Raw genomic sequence first — 17,702 nt, 5'->3', positions numbered from 1 at the left:
AAATCAATAAAATTAGAAATGAAATAGGAGAAGTTACAATGGACACTGCAGAAATACAAAGCATTATTAAGAGACTACTACAAGCAACTCTATGCCAATAAAATGCACAACCTGGAAGAAATGGACAAATTCTTAGAAAGGTATAACCTTCCCAGACTGAACCAGGAAGAAATAGAAAATATAAACAGACTAATCACAAGTAATGAAATTGAAACTGTGATTAAAAATCTTCCAACAAACAAAAGTCCAGGACCAGATGGCTTCACAGGTGAATTCTACCAAACATTTAGAGAAGAGCTAACACCCATCCTACTCAAACTCTTCCAAACAACTGCAGAGGAAGGAACACTGCCAAACTCATCCTACGAGGCCACCATCACCCTGATACCAAAACCAGACAAAGATACGACAAAAAAAGAAAATTACAGACCAATATCACTGATGAATATAGATGCAAAAATCCTCAAAAAAATACTAGCAAACAGAATCCAACAACACATTAAAAGGATCATACACCATGATCAACTGGGATTTATCCCAGGGATGCAAGGATTCTTCAATATACGCCAATCAGTCAATGTGATACATCACATGAACAAATTGAAGAATAAAAACCATATGATCATCTTAATAGATCCAGAAAAAGCTTTTGACAAAATTCAACACCCATTTATGATAAAAACTCTCCAGAAAGTGGGCATAAGAGGGAACCTACCTCAACATAATAAAGGCCATATATGACAAACTCACAGCAAACATCATTCTCAATGGTGAAAAACTGAAAGCATTTCCTCTAAGATCAGGAACAAGACAAGGATGTCCACTCTCACCACTATTATTTAACCTAGTTTTGGAAGTCCTAGCCACTGCAATCAGAGAATTAAAAGAAATAAAAGGAATACAAATTGGGAAAGAAAAAGTAAAACTGTCACTGTTTTACATGATAGTAAAACTATCATGCTGATGATATGCAACTATACATAGATAATCCTAAAGATGCCACCAGAAAACTACTAGAGCTAATCAATGAATTTTGTAAAGTTTCAGGATACAAAATGAATGCACAGAAATCGCTTGCATTCCTATACACTAACAATGAAAGATCAGAAAGAGAAATTAAGGAAACAGTCCCATTCACTATTGCAACAAAAAGAATAAAATACCTAGGAATGAACCTCCCTATGGAGGTAAAAAACCTGTACTCAGAAAACTATAAGACACTGATGAAAGAAATCAAAGATGATAAGACAGATGGAGAGATATACCATGTTCCTGGATTGGAAGAATCAATATTGTGAAAATGATTATACTACCGAAAGCAATCTACAGATTCAATGCAATCCCTATCAAATTACCAATGACATTTTTTACAGAACTAGAACAAAAAATCTTAAAATTTGTATGGAGACACAAAAAACCCCGAATAGCCAAAGCTATCTTGAGGGCAAAAAATGGAGCTGGAGGAATCAGACTCCCCGGCTTCAGACTATACTACAAAGCTACAGTAATCAAGACAATATGGTACTGGCACAAAAACAGAAATATAGATCAATGGAACAGCATAGAAAGCCCAGAGATAAACCCATGCACCTATGGTCAACTAATGTATGACAAAGGAGGCAAAGATACCTTGCCTTGGAGAAAAGACAGTCTCTTCAATAAGTGGTGCTGGGAAAACTGGATAGCTACATGTAAAAGAATGAAATTAGAACACTCCCTAACACCATACACAAAAAGAAACTCAAAATGGGTTAAAGACCTAAATGTAAGACTGGACACCATAAAACGCTTAGAGGAAAACATAGGAAGAACAATCTGACATAAATCACAGTCAGATCCTTTTTGACCCACCTCGTAGAGTAATGGAAATAAAAACAAAAATCAATAAATGGGACCTAATGAAACCTAAAAGCTTTTGCACAGCAAAGGAAACTGTAAACAAGATGAAAAGACAACCCTGAGAATGGGAGAAAATATTTGCAAACGAATCAACAGACAAAGGATCAATCTCCAAAATTTACAAGTAGCTCATGCAGCTCAATATTTAAAAAACAAACAACCCAATTCAAAAATGGGCAGAAGACCTAAATAGACATTTCTCCAAAGAAAACATACAGATGGCCAAGAGGCACATGAAAAGCTGCTCAACATTACTAATTATTAGAGAAATGCAAATCCAAACTACACTGCGGTTATCACCTCACACCAGTTAGAATGGGCATCATCAGAAAATCTACAAACAACAAATGCTGGAGAGGGTGTGGAGAAAAGGGAACCCTCTTGCAACTGTTGGTGGAATGTAAATTGATACAGCCACTGTGGAACACAATATAGAGGTGCCTTAAAAAACTAAAAATAGGGCTTCCCTGGTGGCGCAGTGGTTGAGAATCTGCCTGCCGATGCAGGGGACATGGGTTCGAGCCCTGGTCTGGGAGGATCCCACATGCCGCGGAGCAACTAGGCCCGTGAGCCACAACTACTGAGCCTGCACGTCTGGAGCCTGTGCTCCGCAACAAGAGAGCCCGCGATAGTGAGAGGCCCGCGCACCATGATGAAGAGTGGCCCCCACTTGCCGCAACTAGAGAAAGCCCTTGCACAGAAATGAAGACCCAACACAGCCAAAAATAAATAAATAAATAAATAAGATAAAGGAGTTCCTTTAAAAAAAACAAAATAACTAAAAATAGAGCTACCATATGACCCAGCAATCCCACTACTGGGCATATACCCAGAGAAAACCATAATTCAAAAAGGTACATGCACCCCAGTGTTCACTGCAGCACTATGTACAATAGCCAGGTCATGGAAGCAACCCAAATGCCCATTGGCAGACGAAAGGATAAAGAAGATGTGGTACATATATACAATGGAATATTACTCAGCCATAAAAAGGAACGAAACTGGGTCATTTGTAGAGATGTGGATGGACCTAGAGACTGTCATACAGAGTGAAGTAAGTCAGAAAGAGAAAAACAAATATTGTATATTAATGCATTTTTGTGAAATCTAGAAAAATGGTACAGTTGAACCGGTCTGCAAGGCAGAAATAGAGACACAGATGTAGAGAACAGACATATGGACACCAAGGGGAGAAAGCGCTGGGGTGGGTGAGTGGGATGAATTGGGAGATTGGGATTGACATATATACAGTAATATGTATAAAATAGATAACTAATAAGAACCTGCTATATAAAAATAATTTAAAAATTCAAAAAAAATACAATAGGAAGTAAAAAAATAAATAAATACAGCTTTAGCAGAATCCCATAAATTTTGATATGTTGTATTTTCATTTTCATTCATTTCAAAATACTTCCTAATTTTCCTTTTGATTTCTTCTTCTCTGACCCATAGGTTACTTAGTTATAAAATATTCAGGAATTTTTCACAGATCTGTTATTATTTCTAATTTAATTCCATTATGGCCAGAGAACATATTTTGTGAGCTGAGTATCTAAAATTTGTTGAGATTTGTTCTATGGCCCAGAATATGGTCTATTTTGGTAAATATTCTGTGTACATGTTAAAGGAATGTGTATTCTGTATGACAAAGGTATGTGTGAACCCACACCTTCTTACTTAGATTCCTAATACCCTTTCTGGTTTACAATATAAAGTAGAAAAGATAACATGTGGGGAAAAATATAATAAAATATATCAAGATTTCAGAGAAAAAAATAAAGGAATGTGTATTCTGCTGTTGTTGGGTGAAATGTAATACAAATGTCAATTAGGTCAGGTTGGTTGATAGTCTTGTTTAAGTGTTCTATATCCTTATTGATTTTTTCTCTACTTGTTCTATTCATTATTCACAGCAGTACGTGGAAATCTACAACTATAATTGTGCATTTATCCTTGCAGTTCTATCGGATATTGATTCATGCATTTTGAAGGTCTGTTATTAGGTGTATAAACATTTAGAATTGTTATATCCTCTTGATAAATTGATCCCTTTATCATTCCCTAGCAACATTATTTTCTCTAAAAACTACTTTGTCTGACATTAATATAGCCACCCTGCCTTTTCTTTTCTTTTTGTGGCAAAAAAAATACATAAGAGGGCTTCCCTGGTGGCGCAGTGGTTGAGAATCTGCCTGCCAATGCAGGGGACACGGGTTTGAGCCCTGGTCTGGGATGATCCCACATGCCGCGGGGCAACTGGGCCCGTGAGCCACAACTACTGAGCTTGCGCATCTGGAGCCTGTGCTCCGCAACGAGAGGCCACGACAGTGAGGGGCCCGCGCACTGCGATGAAGAGTGGCCCCCGCTTGCTGCAACTAGAGAAAGCCCTCGCACAGAAATGAAGACCCAACACAGCCAAAAATAAAAAAAAATTTTTTTAAATACATAAGATTCATCCTCCCAACAATTTCCAAGCATACAGTACAATACTGTCAACCACTTGCACATTGTTGGGCAACAGATCTCCAGATTCCCCCCACTCCCCACCCACTCAATCCCGGATGACTAAAACTCTACACTCATCACACAATGAATCCTTACCTCACCCTCCCTCAGCCACTGGCACCCACCATTCTTCTTTCTATCTGTATGAATTTGACTTTAGATACCTCATATAAGTGGAGTCATGCAGTATACATCTTTGTGTGACTGGCTTATTTCCCTTAGCATAATGTTCTCAATGTTTATCTATGTTGCTGCATGTGACAGAATTTCCCTTTTTAAAAAAGGTGAACAATATTCCATTCCATGTATATACCACATTTTCTTTATCCATTCATCCACTGATGGACATTTATGTTACTTCCACCTCTTGGCTATTGTGAATAATGCTGCTATCAACGTGGGTGTACAAATATCTCTTTGAGATTCTGTTTTCAATTCTTTTGGATGTACACCCAGGAGTAGTATTGCTGATCATATGGAACTTCCATATTACTTTCCATAGTGGCTGTACCATTTTACATTCCTACCAGTATTCCAATTTCTCCACATCATTACCAACACTTAAAAAAAAAAAAAAAAGTAGCCATCCTAATGGGTGTGAGGTGGTATCTCATTGTGGTTTTGCTTTGCATTCCCCTGCTTATTTAATGATGTTGAACATCTTTTCATATGCTCATTAGACATTTTATCTTTAGAGGAAATATCTACTCAAGTCCTTTGCCCATTTTAAATTCAGGTTGTTTGTTGTTGTTGTTATTGAGTCACAGGAGTTCTTTATATGGTCTGGATATAGTAACCTCATCAGATATGTTTGCAAATATTTTTCCATTCTGTAGGTTGCCTTTCACTGTGCTGTTTCTTTGCTGTGAAGGCTTAAAGTTTGATATAATCCCATTTGTCTATTTTTGCTTTTGTTGCCTGTGCTTTTGGTGCCATATCCATAAAATCATTGTCAAATCTAATATCGTGAAGTTTCCCTTATGTCTTCTTCTAGGAGTTTTATAGTTTCAGTTCTTATGTTTAGGTTTTTAATCCATTTTGAGTTAATTTTTCTATATGGTGTAAGATACGTTCTAACTTCTTTCCTTTGCATGTGGATATCCAGTTTTCCCAGCTCCATTTGTTGGGGACTGTTGTTTCCCCATTATTATTCTTGGCACCCATGTTGAAGATCATTTGACCATATAAGCAAGAATTTATTTCTGGGTTCTCTATTCTGTTCCATTGGTCTGTATATCTGTGTTTATGCCAGTACCATCCTGTTTTGATTGCTGTATCTTTGTAATATGTTTTGAAGTCATAAAGTGTGAGACTTCCAGCTTTGTTCTCCTTTCTTAGGATTGTTTTGGCTATTCCAGGTCCTAAAAATTCCATATGAATTTTAGAATTGTTTTTTCTATTTCTGCAAAAAATACCATTGGTATTTTTAAACAACTTTATTGAGGTGTAACTGATATACAGAAACTGCACCTATTTAATATACACAATTTGATGAGTTTGGACACATGCATACACCTAGGAAACCATCAGTGTAATCAAGGTAATAGACATATACTTCATCTCCAACACTTTCCCTGTGCTGCTTCTTTTTTTGTTTCTTTTGTTTGTTTTTTGGTAAGAATACTTAACATGAGATCTACCTTCTAACAAAATTTTAAGTGCACAATACAGTATTGTTAATGATAGGTGCTATGTTGTACAGCAGATCTCTAGAACTTATTTGTCTTGGATAACTGAAACTTTATATCCAATGAACAACATCTCCATGATTCCACTTATATGAGGTATCTAAAATAGTCAAACTCAGAGAAGCAGAGAACAGAAATGGTAGTTGCCAGGGAATGGGGGAATGGGACCATTGGGATTTTGATAGAGATTGCATCAATCTATAGATTGGTTTGGCTAGTATGGGTATTTAAAAATAGTAAGTCTTTCAATCCATGAACATGGAATGTCTTTCCATTTATTTGTAAGAGTTTTTTTTTTTTTTTTAAATGGGAAAAATTAAACAAAAGTTAAATGTGTATACATGGGAGAGACCCAGGAAAACTGAGTAACTAGCCAAAATGGCCAAAGCCCTTACCTTAAATACCATCTTCAGCTAAAGACACAAGTGGATGTTGGGAGTAGTGGTTTGGGACTTCAAAGTGGAGGAAGGCAATTCACATGAAGATGGAAAAGCAAATGTTTGTTAAACAAATGTTCGCTGGGCTACACAGAGACAATAGGACACAGAGTGGACTCTGATTTCTAGGCCCTGCCCAGTTTCCCCCACCATACTTAGCCCATATTCTTTGCAGAGATCTCTGCTGATAGCTCTGTTCCAGGAACAGGCCCTCTATTTAAATTCTTTTAGGCAATTAGGGAGAAGGTCAAAGTTTTTTCCTGAGTCTTTTGGGCTTTGATTGTTTTCAGCCTGAAATAATCTACATGCCAAAGAGACATTTTGGGTTGGCAAATTTTGCTCTCCTACATGGGCTTCAGTGAGGAAGTCAAAATATGAATGGGCTACCTCACAAAAATAATTCTCACAGACTTGGAGGCAGGGGTCAAGGGCAGCTGAGATCTGGTGGCCTGCAGGAGAGCTAAGGGCTACTGCAATGAGGGAATTCCTGGGGACCTCATCCTTACTCTGAATCAGATAAAGCCTGGGACATTTGGTTATTAACAACATAAGGGAGTAATATTATGAAGAAGCTTGCTTTAGGGGTCTCTCTGGCCCCTCCTGTCTTCACGGCCCCTTCTGACTGAGTTCAGAGCCCTTGAAGTGCCTAAAAAACCCCTCAAGCCCCACCCCCAGGAAAATCTCTGCTGGGGTCTGCTTTCTTCCTGGAGATCCACGAGGAGAGAGGTCTGGGTATATAGGTGAGATCCTCCAAACAGTGCATGTGGATGGAAAAGAGAAGGTGTTAAAGGGCTCAGCTGTGGGAGTTCCAACATTTAGAAGTCAGGAGGATGAGGAGGGACCTTTCTGCTTTTGCCAAATTGTTTCCTTCTTAAGTTCTTAGTGGTAACATTTCTGGCTAAAGGGTGGGAACAATATGGCTGTAAGAATGTATGAGTCAATTTCTGGGCAACTTCATCATCACTGGATATAAACATTCAACTTTTTTGGGGGGTTCTTTTAGAATGTGTAAATTGTCATCTTCAGACTGCTTTCATTTACATTTCTTTGATATCTAGTGAGAATTAACATTTTCCCACTGTTTGTCTACTATGTCCCTTATGGGATTGGTCCTGTATTTTACTTATTTATCGTTTGGAATATAGATATTTATTTTACAAATTTGAATAAATTATTTTTTTCATTTAATTTTTTATTGAAGTATAGTTGATTTACAATATTATGTTAGTTTCAAGTGTACAGCATAGTGATTCAGTATTTTTGCAGATTATACTACACTATAGGTTATTACAAGATAATGGCTATAATTCTCTGTGCTATACAGTATATCCTTGCTACTTATTTTATACATATATACTTTTTCAGATTGTTTTCCATTATAGGTTATTAGAAGATACTGAATATAGTTCCCTGTGCTATATAGTAGGTCCTTGTTGTGTATCTATTTTATATAGAGTAGTGTACATCTGTTAACCCCAAGGTCCTAATTTATCCTCCCCCCCACCCCCACCTCCTTTCCCCCTTTGGTAACCATAAGTTTGTTTTCTATGTCCATGAGTCTGTTTCTGTTTTGTAAATAAGTTCATTTGTATCTTTTTAGACTCCACATATAAGTGATAGCATATGATATTTGTCTTTGTCTGATTTACTTCATTTAGTGTGATAGTCTCTAGGTCCATCTATGTTGCTGCAAATGGCATTATTTCGTTCTTTTTATGGCTGAGAAATATTCCATTATATACATCTTCTTTAGCCATTCATCTATTGATGGACATTTAGGTTGCTTCCATGTCTTGGCTATTGTAAATAGTGCTGCTACGAACACTGGGGTGCATTTATCTTTTCAAGTTAGGGTTTTCGTCTTGTCTGGATACGTGCCCAGGAGTGGGATTGCTGGATCATATGGTAGCTCTATTTTTAGTTTTTTAAGGAACCTCTATACTGTGTTCCACAGTGGCTGCACCAATCTACATTCCCACCAACAGTGTAGGAGGGTTCCCTTTTCTCCACACCCTCTCCAGCGTTTGTTATTTGTAGACTTTTTGATAATAGCCATTCTGACTGGTGTGAGGTGATACCTCACTGTAGTTTTGATTTGCATTTCTGTAAGAGCTTTCTTTTGATTAATATTAGCATGGTATATATATTTCCCTCCTTTTACTTTTAACCTATTTGTGTCTTTATATTTCTTTCAGGCAACATACTATATTTGGGTCTTGGTTTTTTGTCTAATCTTTGCTTTTGGGGGTATTCACACCACTTACATGTAATGCGACTACTGATATGGTTAGGTTTAAATCTATCATCTTGCTATCTGTCCCATCCATTTTTTGTTCCTTTTTTTTTCTTCCTTTTCTTCCTCCTTTTGTGTTAACTGAGTGTTCTTTATGATTCTTTCATTTTATTTCCTTTTTTGGCTTATTAGCTATAACTCTTATTTTAGAGGTGCATCAGAGGTTACAGCATACATCTTTAATTTACTACAATCTACTTTCAAGAGATGTTATACAACTTCATGGATTATATGCAAACCATAACAATATACCTCCATTTCTCTTCTCCCAGTCTTTATGCTATTGTTGTCAAACTGTACTTAAACATATGTTAGAAACACCATAATGCATTGTTGATAGTTTCATTTAAAGAGTTACTTTTCTTCTAAAGAGATGTGAATAATAAAAAATCACATACATGTAGTTACCACTTCTGGAGTTCATTCCTTTGTGTAGATTTGCATTTCCATCTGGTATTACTTTCTTCCTTGCCTAAACAACTTTTAAAACAAACAAACAAATAAAAAACAAACAAACAAAACACATCTCTTGTAGCGCATTTCTGCTGCTGATGAATTCTTTGAGCTTTTCTATGTCCAAAAAAATCTTTAATTCACCTTCATTTTTGAATGGTATTTTCACTGTGTATAGTATTCAAGGTTGATAGTTCTTTTCTTTCAGTACTTTAAAGATGTTGCTCCTCTGTCTTCTGGCTTGGACTTTTCCAACACGAAATCCGCTGTCATCTTTATCTTTGTTCCACTCTATGAAATGTGACTATTTTCTCTGGCTACTTTTCAAAGTTTCTTTTTATTACTGGTTTTGAGCCACTTTATTATGATGTGCCCTAGTATAGTTTTGTTTTTCTTGTGCTTTGGGCTTATTGAGCATCTTAGTTTCGTGGGTTTATAGTTTTCACCAAGTACAGAAAATTCTGGGCCATTATCTCTTCAAATAATTTTCTGTCCCCCTGGAATGCAATTTCAGCACTAACTATGCAGAGTTAGTGCAGATTTCACAGGTTAAGGGCACAGTCCCCCACAAGACTCCTCTCACTTCAGACACCAGCCGTAACTCTGGGGTTCCCAGGCTACCCATACTTCTGACTAACTGGCCATGAATTTGGGGGTTTCCATTATCCCCTGAGGTTCAACAACTTGCCCAAATGACCCACAGAACTGGGGACAGTAATATATTATGATCACTATTCTATTATAAAGGATACAAATGAGGACCAGCCAAATAAGAGATGCACGGGGCAAGGTCTGGGAAGGTCTAAAATGTGGAGCTTCTGTGTCCTCAAGACATGTCACCCTCCTAGCACATTACTGTGTATCATTAACCAGGGGGAGCTCAATTGTGCTTCAGTGTCCAGAGTTTTTAATTGGGTTTCATTATGTAGACACGATTGACTGAATCACTGGCCACACGACTGAATTCAATCTCCAGGCTCCCTGCCTCTTTGGAGGTCAGGCTGATATCACCTAGCTGAAAGTCTCAACCTCTAATCACATGGTCGGCCTTTCTGGCATGGGAAGCCCTCATCCTGGAACTATATAGGGGCCACAGTGAGTCACCTCATTAATATAAACTCAGGCATGGTCCCAGGAGCCCACCATGAAAAACAAAGACACTCGTCATTCGGGAAATTCCAAGGCTTTAGAAGTTCTGTCCTAGGAACCTGAGACTAAGACCTGACAAATTCTTTATTTAACAACATCCTCTCTTCCATTTATGAGTATGTTAAGTTGCTTGAAGTTAGGCCCCACAGCTCACTGATGCTCTTTTCATTTTTCTTTCTTTTTTTATGTCTCCATGTCTCATTTTGGATAGTTTCTATTCTATGTCTTCAAGTTCACTAGTCATTTAATTTGCAATGTTTAATCTGCTGTTAATCTAATCTGGTATATTTTTCACCCCAGACACCTTAGTTTTCATCTCTACAAGTTCAACTTGGGTCTTTAAAAAAGTATTCAGTTTTTGATTTCTGTTTTAATATACTTATCTGCTAATTTTAACATCTGTGTCAGTTCTGAGTCAGTTTCAATTGATTGATTTTTCTCCTAATCATCAATTGTATTCTTGTTTCTTTGCATGCCTGATGTTGCCAGCCATTTTGAATTTTACCTTTTTGAGTGCTGGATATTTTTATATTCTTATATTCTCAAGTTCTGAATAGAATAAATATTTTATGTTCTGGGATGCTGTTAAGTTACTTTGAAAAACCCTTTCATCCTTCTAGATCTTGCTTTTCAGATCTGTTAGACAGGACTGAGTGCTATCTAATTTAGGGCTAATTATTCCCCACTACTGAGGCAAGACTCCTATGACTACTCTACCTAAAGTGCCATGTATTATGAAGTCTTCCAGTCTGGCTGGTAGAGACAGATATTATTCTTGGTTGGCCCTGGGTGACTTACGGGTACTGTTCCCTCTAATTTGGGGTAGCTCTTTCTTCAGCTTTGGTTACTTTCCTCACATATATCTGCTGATCAGTACCTCTGCTGAATACTCATGGAGGAGTTCTGAAGCTCTCTGGAGTTTTGTCTCTGTGCATTTCTTTCCTCTTTGGTGCTCTGTTCCAAGAATTCTAACTACTTTGGTCCTTCTAGATTCTCAGCTCTGTCTCCTAAACTCAGGGAGTTCGCTGAACTCTGCCTAGGGTCCCCATCAACACACTGTGGCTTGGAAACTCTCTCAAGGCAATCATAAGGATCACTTTGTTTGTTTACTGTTTCTCAGGAATCGCTATCTTTTGTTGCCAGATGTCTGGCACCTTGAAAACCATTATTTCGTATTTCTTGCCTGACGTTTTTTGTTGTTTCGGGTGAGAAGGCAAATCCAGTCCCAGTTACTCCATTTTGGTCAGAAATGGAAGTTCTGTTCATTGTATATGTTAATTTTATTTCCTACTATTTTACTGAATTATTTTATTGTTTTGAGTTTTATCACTGATTCTCTTGGGTTTCCAGGTTTACTGTCACGTCATCTATGAATACTTTACTTCTTCAACCATTCTTATGCCTCTAATTGTTTTCTCTTGTACAATATAATTACTCTAGTACAATGCTGAACAGTAATGGATATTGTGACATCCTTGCCCTGTCTCTGATCTTAATGGAAATGCCTCTAATGTTTTTCTATATTGGCTTTAGCACTAGGTATATATATTATAATCATGTTAAGAAAGCATCTCAAATACTTACTTTCTTGAGCATTTTTTAATGAATGGGTGTTAAATTTTGTCCAAAGTTATTTCAGCATCTATTGAGACAATCATAATTTTTTTCTTAGATACAACATGTGATATTAAAAAAGATCCTAATATTGAAGCAATCTTGAATTCCTGGAATAAATCCCACCAGGTTGTATGCATCTGTTTAATATTTTATTTATTACTTTTTATTATTAATCATGAATTATCTTCATTTGCAATTTTCTTTTTTGTACTGTCTGTACTTGGTTTATGTATCAGTTGTTTCATAGAAGGAGCTATGGAGTTTTCCTTCCTTTTCAATTCTCTGGAATAATTTATTAAGCATTAGGACTATCTGGTCTTTGAGGGTTTTGTAGAATTCCCTTGTGAAACTACCTGGGCCTGGTGCTTTTTGTGGGGTAGTTCCTTAATAAAGATCTCTACTTCTTCTAAGGAAATTACTTTGTTAAGCTTTCTAAATAAAATGGGGTCGGGCTTCCCTGGTGGTGCAGTGGTTGAGAGTCCGCCTGCCAATGCAGGGGACGTGGGTTCAAGCCCTGGTCCGGGAGGATCCCACATGCCACGGAGCAGCTGGGCCCGTGCGTCACAACTACTGAGCCTGTGCTCTACAGCCCATGAGCCACAACTGCTAAGCCAATGCACCACAACTACTGAAGCCCGTGCACCTAGAGCCCGTGGTCCACGACAGGAGAGGCCACCGCAATGAGGAGCCCTAACGCTGCAGCGAGGAGTGGCCCCCACTCGCCGCAACTGGAGAAGGCCCGTGCACAGCAACGAGGACCCAACACAGCCAAAAATAAATAAATAAAATAAATAAATAAATAAATAAATAAATAAAATGGGGTCAATTTTGGTCAGATGTATTTTCCTAGGAAATTTTCCATTTCAGCTAGGTTTTCAATTTTATTTCCAAGTAAATTTGAGGCCTGCAAAATAGTCTTTTATGACTTTTAAAAAATTTCTTCTGTTCCTCCTTGTCATTTCTTATTTTGTCCATTAGTTCTTTCTCCTTTTTCTTGATGAAATTAGTTAATTGGTGGTCTATTTTGTTAATGTTCTCCCCATACCAAGATTTCAACTTACTGAAAGTGCTACTGTTTTTAAAATTCTCTATCTCTTTAGTTTCTGATAATTATTGGGGGTGGGTGATGGGTACATGGGGGTTCAGTAGATCACTCTGCCTGCATTTGTATATTCTCAAAAGTCTCCATAATAAAAATAAGAGAAATTACATATACACATGGTATAAAATCAAGGAGTATATAAGAACTTATGATGGAAAGAACCATTCTACCAACCTACCCCATCCATGCACCTTTAGCCCCACTTCTTTTGAATCGTTTATATCTTTATTTCTTTTGCTGCTTACCTCTATAATTAAACATAAAATTTAATTATTATTTAAGTATAATTAAATACTATGTTACAATTACTTTTTTTTAAATAGGCATCACTTTTTAAAATTAATTTATTTTTAAAAATTTATTTATTTTTGGCTGTGTTGGGTCTTCACTGCTGCACTCAGGCTTTCTCTAGTTGCGGAGAGCAGGGGTTACTCTTCATTGCAGTGTGCGGGCGTCTCATTGCGGTAGCTTCTCTTGTTGCAGAGCACAGGCTCTAGGCGTGTGGGCTTCAGTGGTTGTGGCATGCAGGCTCAGTAGTTGTGGCTCGCAGGCTCTAGACCACAGGCTCAGTAGTTGTGGCACATGGGCTTAGGTACTCCGCAGCATGTGGGATCTTCCCAGACCAGGGCTCAAGCCCGTGTCCCCTGTGTTGGCAGGTGGGTTCTCAACCACTGCACCACCAGTGAAGTCCCTACAATTACTTTTCTTTATAGTTCTATCAACTTTAGACAATATCTATTATTCTTTGCTAGGGAAGATGAGGATTTAGCTCATTTAAACTGTCCCACTTTACTCCCCTTACCCAATATTTGAGGTTATGATTTTTAGTTCTTGTATTGGTTATCTTTGTAAACTGCAAATAATCTATTTATACATTTAATTTTCACCCCATTCATCTTAGTGCTTTAATTTCCTTTTACAAAGGATGATGATTATAGCACCCTTACCCTTATTTTCTCTTCTCCCTCTTTTTCTCCTTCACATTTTGTTGGCAATATTTTGACTTTTACATTGTTCAGGCTGTTTAAATACTGTTCTGCAACCATAATAAAATTTTCTACAGTTAATCCATAGGGTGACTTTAGGTGTTATACATTAAAATATTTTATGACATTTTGACTATATAAATACTGTTGAATGCTAAGTTAAGCAGCATATAAGGAATGCATTTCGTTTCTTATTGGTCCAACATCATGTCCCTTGGGGGCATTCAAAGGAGAATGTTCCAGGCATTGAGGTTAGATGAACTTCCTTTTCTTACCCTCCATCAGTTGTTTATAATCATGTCACATTTCAGTTTGCTTTGTGTTTATACATGACTGTCTTACAGTTTTTTCATTTTTCAAGGAGTTTCTAATTGCTTTTCTTTAGCTTGTTGATACACAATGCTGCATCTTCATCATACTCTCCAGTTTCCCTGTTCTCACATGTAACAACTATCCTCTTCTACCTCCCTTTCCAGAGAAATCCTCCACCTTCTCTATTCTGGACTGGCTGTTCTTCAGTTGCCAACCTGGGACTTAATTTCACTGCTTCTCTGGATCGAATCCACTGTTTCCTGGATCTCATGCATTTTTCCTTTTTGGTTTACTTAATTTGCTGTAGAATATATTCCAGTAACTCTCTAAGAAAACAGGAGATAAACTTTCTGAGTTTTTAAATGTCTTTATTCTAACCTATATCCGATTGATAACTTGGCAGGATGTAGAAATCTGAATTCATATCCATTTCCCCAGAGTTGCCAATGAGAATCTAATACCACCCCGATTCTTATTCTTATTAAGGTGACCTGGTTTTTCTCTCTGGGGGATTCCAGTGGTTTTCTAAAATTTCAAGAGGACTTGTTTATGTATGTCTTTTTTTTATTCATTGTGTTTGGCACTCAGAGGCTCCTTTCAACCAGAAGATTTATATTCTGTATATTCTGGTTCTGTGGGCAGTGACTGGAGGCAACATGAGAGGCTGGGATGGGAGGGTCACATTCTGTTTTTGATCAGATGATGGTTACACAGGCATGTTGTATTTCCCCAAGAAAGGAAACAGGAATCCCAAGGAATCCCACTGGGTTCCTGCTCTCTGGACCCATCCTATCACTCCAGTCTTTCCAATTCTCTCCATCCTGTATTATTTCCTTGATGACTCTATATTATTTCTTTGATGATTTCCTTCTCTCCGTTTTTTCCCTTCTTTCTTCCTCAGATTCCAGTTAGTTAGATGTTGAAATTCTTGAATTGGTCCTTTATGTCTTCTCTTCTGTCTCTCTCTTTCTCCCCCATCTGTGAGTTTGTGTGTGCCAGAGATATCCTTAACTTTAGTTTCCAGGCCTTATGTTGAAATTTAAAATTTTGGCACTTACATTTTAAAATTCAAACGGCTCTTTCTTGTGTCAGCATCTATTCTTGTTTTATATAATCTCCCTGAATATAGTAATTATTTTTTAAAAATGCCTTTTTAGAACAGTTTTAGCCTTACAGAAAAATTGAGAAGACAGTATAAAGTTCCCATATATCTGCACCCAGGTCCCTAATTATTAACATCTTACATTAGCATTTGCTATAATTAATAAGCCAATATTGATACATTATTACTATTATTCAAGGCCATACTTAATTCACATGTCCTTAGTTGTTACCTAATGTATTTTTTTCTGTTCTAGGATCTCATATTACATTTAGCTGTTGTGCCTCCTTACGCTCCTTCCAGCTAAGACAGTTTTTCAGACTTCCCTTCTTTCTGACGATCTTGACAGTTTTGATGAATACTGGCCAGACACTATCTAGGATGTTCCTCTACTGGAATTTGTCTTAACATGCTCTATTGTTTGTTTTGTTAATTTGTCAGGCTGCACTTTACATTTGGGAACCAGGTAAGGAGTCAACTGGTCAACTGCTCTGTACACCAGCCTTCAATGATTCCCCATTTCTAATACTTCTCATCAGCTCTGCCAACTCCGAGTTTACAGCCTCTCTGGGATCCTAATGAGCAGAGTGGAAAAGAGTAGCTCACTTCTCCACTGCAGCCCATACACAGCCCCTCATTCCGGGCTGTGGTCTCCTTAGCCTGCTTCTGCTTTCTATCTTCAAGGAATACTATGTATCTTGTATACTGATTTTTTTCCTCCTCTGTTCCTCTGTGCCATTCTATTAACTTTCATGGGTTTATTCCTTTTAAATATCTATATTTTAACTGGAGGGGTTTGGAAAAGAATGGGAGGAGAATGTATCAGTCTGTCATCTTTTACCAGAAGACTCCATATGTCCACTTCTTATATGAAAATAAAACTTCTCCTTACATTTAAGGGAAGGAAGTAAAAATGTCCACTAATTCATAATTTTGTTGTTTGTTCATAATTCTCTTGGTACAGCTTAATTTATATTCCTGTCAAAGCTTTTATTAAAGCTTCTGATAAAACTCAGTCAAGGTAGGTCCCCATAGGAAAAAGAATTCACCCATATGAACCTTTCACGAAGCAATTATGTGTAGAGTCATGGGGAGGTTAAGGGAACAAACAAGGGAGTGGAAGGCACCAGGGATGAGCAACAGAAAGATACTGTTACAATCCCTAGGGCCAAAGGGACAAGGGGAGGAACAGAGCTACAGGAGCCCAGTAGGCACTACAACTGTGGAGAAGCGGCCATCCAGCAGAAGCTGTATTATAGAGAAATACAGTTACTGTGCTGAAGCAAAGAGTTGGGAAGAAATGCTAACTTCTTTCTTTTCTGCCCTCCCACCTCCTGGCGGTGCTATCCATCTGCCAGACCCAACCAGAAGCTATTAGGGGAAGGGGGCCAAAAAGATGCAGTTTGTAAGAGACAGAGCACGGCTGCGAATGGATTGAGCTGGTGAGGGTGAGGCGTGGCTGGAGAACTTTCACAAAACATAAATAGGAACACATAATATTGGATATTATGTATGACGATCTTGATTAAATGTAAGAAACTATTAACAGTCCTCATTCCCATGAACACTTTTTAAAGGGGAACAAAAACATGTAGCAGATGAGTCTAAGGATAATCAAGGCTATCATGCAAATTAAGACAAGCTCAAAAACGCTGCACACAAAATAAATTATAACCCAACTTCATTTTCTGAACATGTAAAACTGTTCCAACAACTAGAAATCTATGTCATACAGTGTTAGAAGTCAGGATAGTGGTTCCCCTAGGGCAGCAGTGACTGGGAGGGAGCATGAAGAGCTTTGGGGGTACTGGTAATTTTTGGTTATTCATCTGGGTGCTAGTTACACAGATGTGCTCACATTGTGAAAATTAATTGATGCACTGTGATTAGTGTGTCTTTTTGTGTATGTATGTTGCAATTCAACAAAAATCTATTAAAAAAAAATGATGGCAGCCACGGATACAACTTAAAAAAACCTGCACTACGTTAATGCATCTTTCTGCCCTTCTTTAGGTATCCTAACTAACAGTAAACAAGGATTTACTAGAACAACTAAAAAAATGATGTGCATTCAACAGAAATGAAAGGCAGGTCTCAGCTTCAAGTAATTTGTGAACTACTTAGAAAAATGTAATATTTAAATATGAAATTAAGAA

General features: G+C 37.6%; 1 protein-coding gene across 5 annotated transcripts in view; it reads right to left on the bottom strand.

The window, feature by feature from the left end:
* PPP2R3A (protein phosphatase 2 regulatory subunit B''alpha) overlaps nt 1-17,702 on the bottom strand; it is a 207,649-nt gene that overhangs the window by 95,592 nt on the left and 94,355 nt on the right. The window lies entirely within an intron of this gene.

This window comes from Balaenoptera physalus (genome assembly GCF_965194825.1).
Source record: "Balaenoptera physalus genome assembly, chromosome: 4".
NCBI classification, from domain to species: domain Eukaryota; kingdom Metazoa; phylum Chordata; class Mammalia; order Artiodactyla; family Balaenopteridae; genus Balaenoptera; species Balaenoptera physalus.
This window is presented reverse-complemented; position numbering and strand designations above follow the sequence as displayed.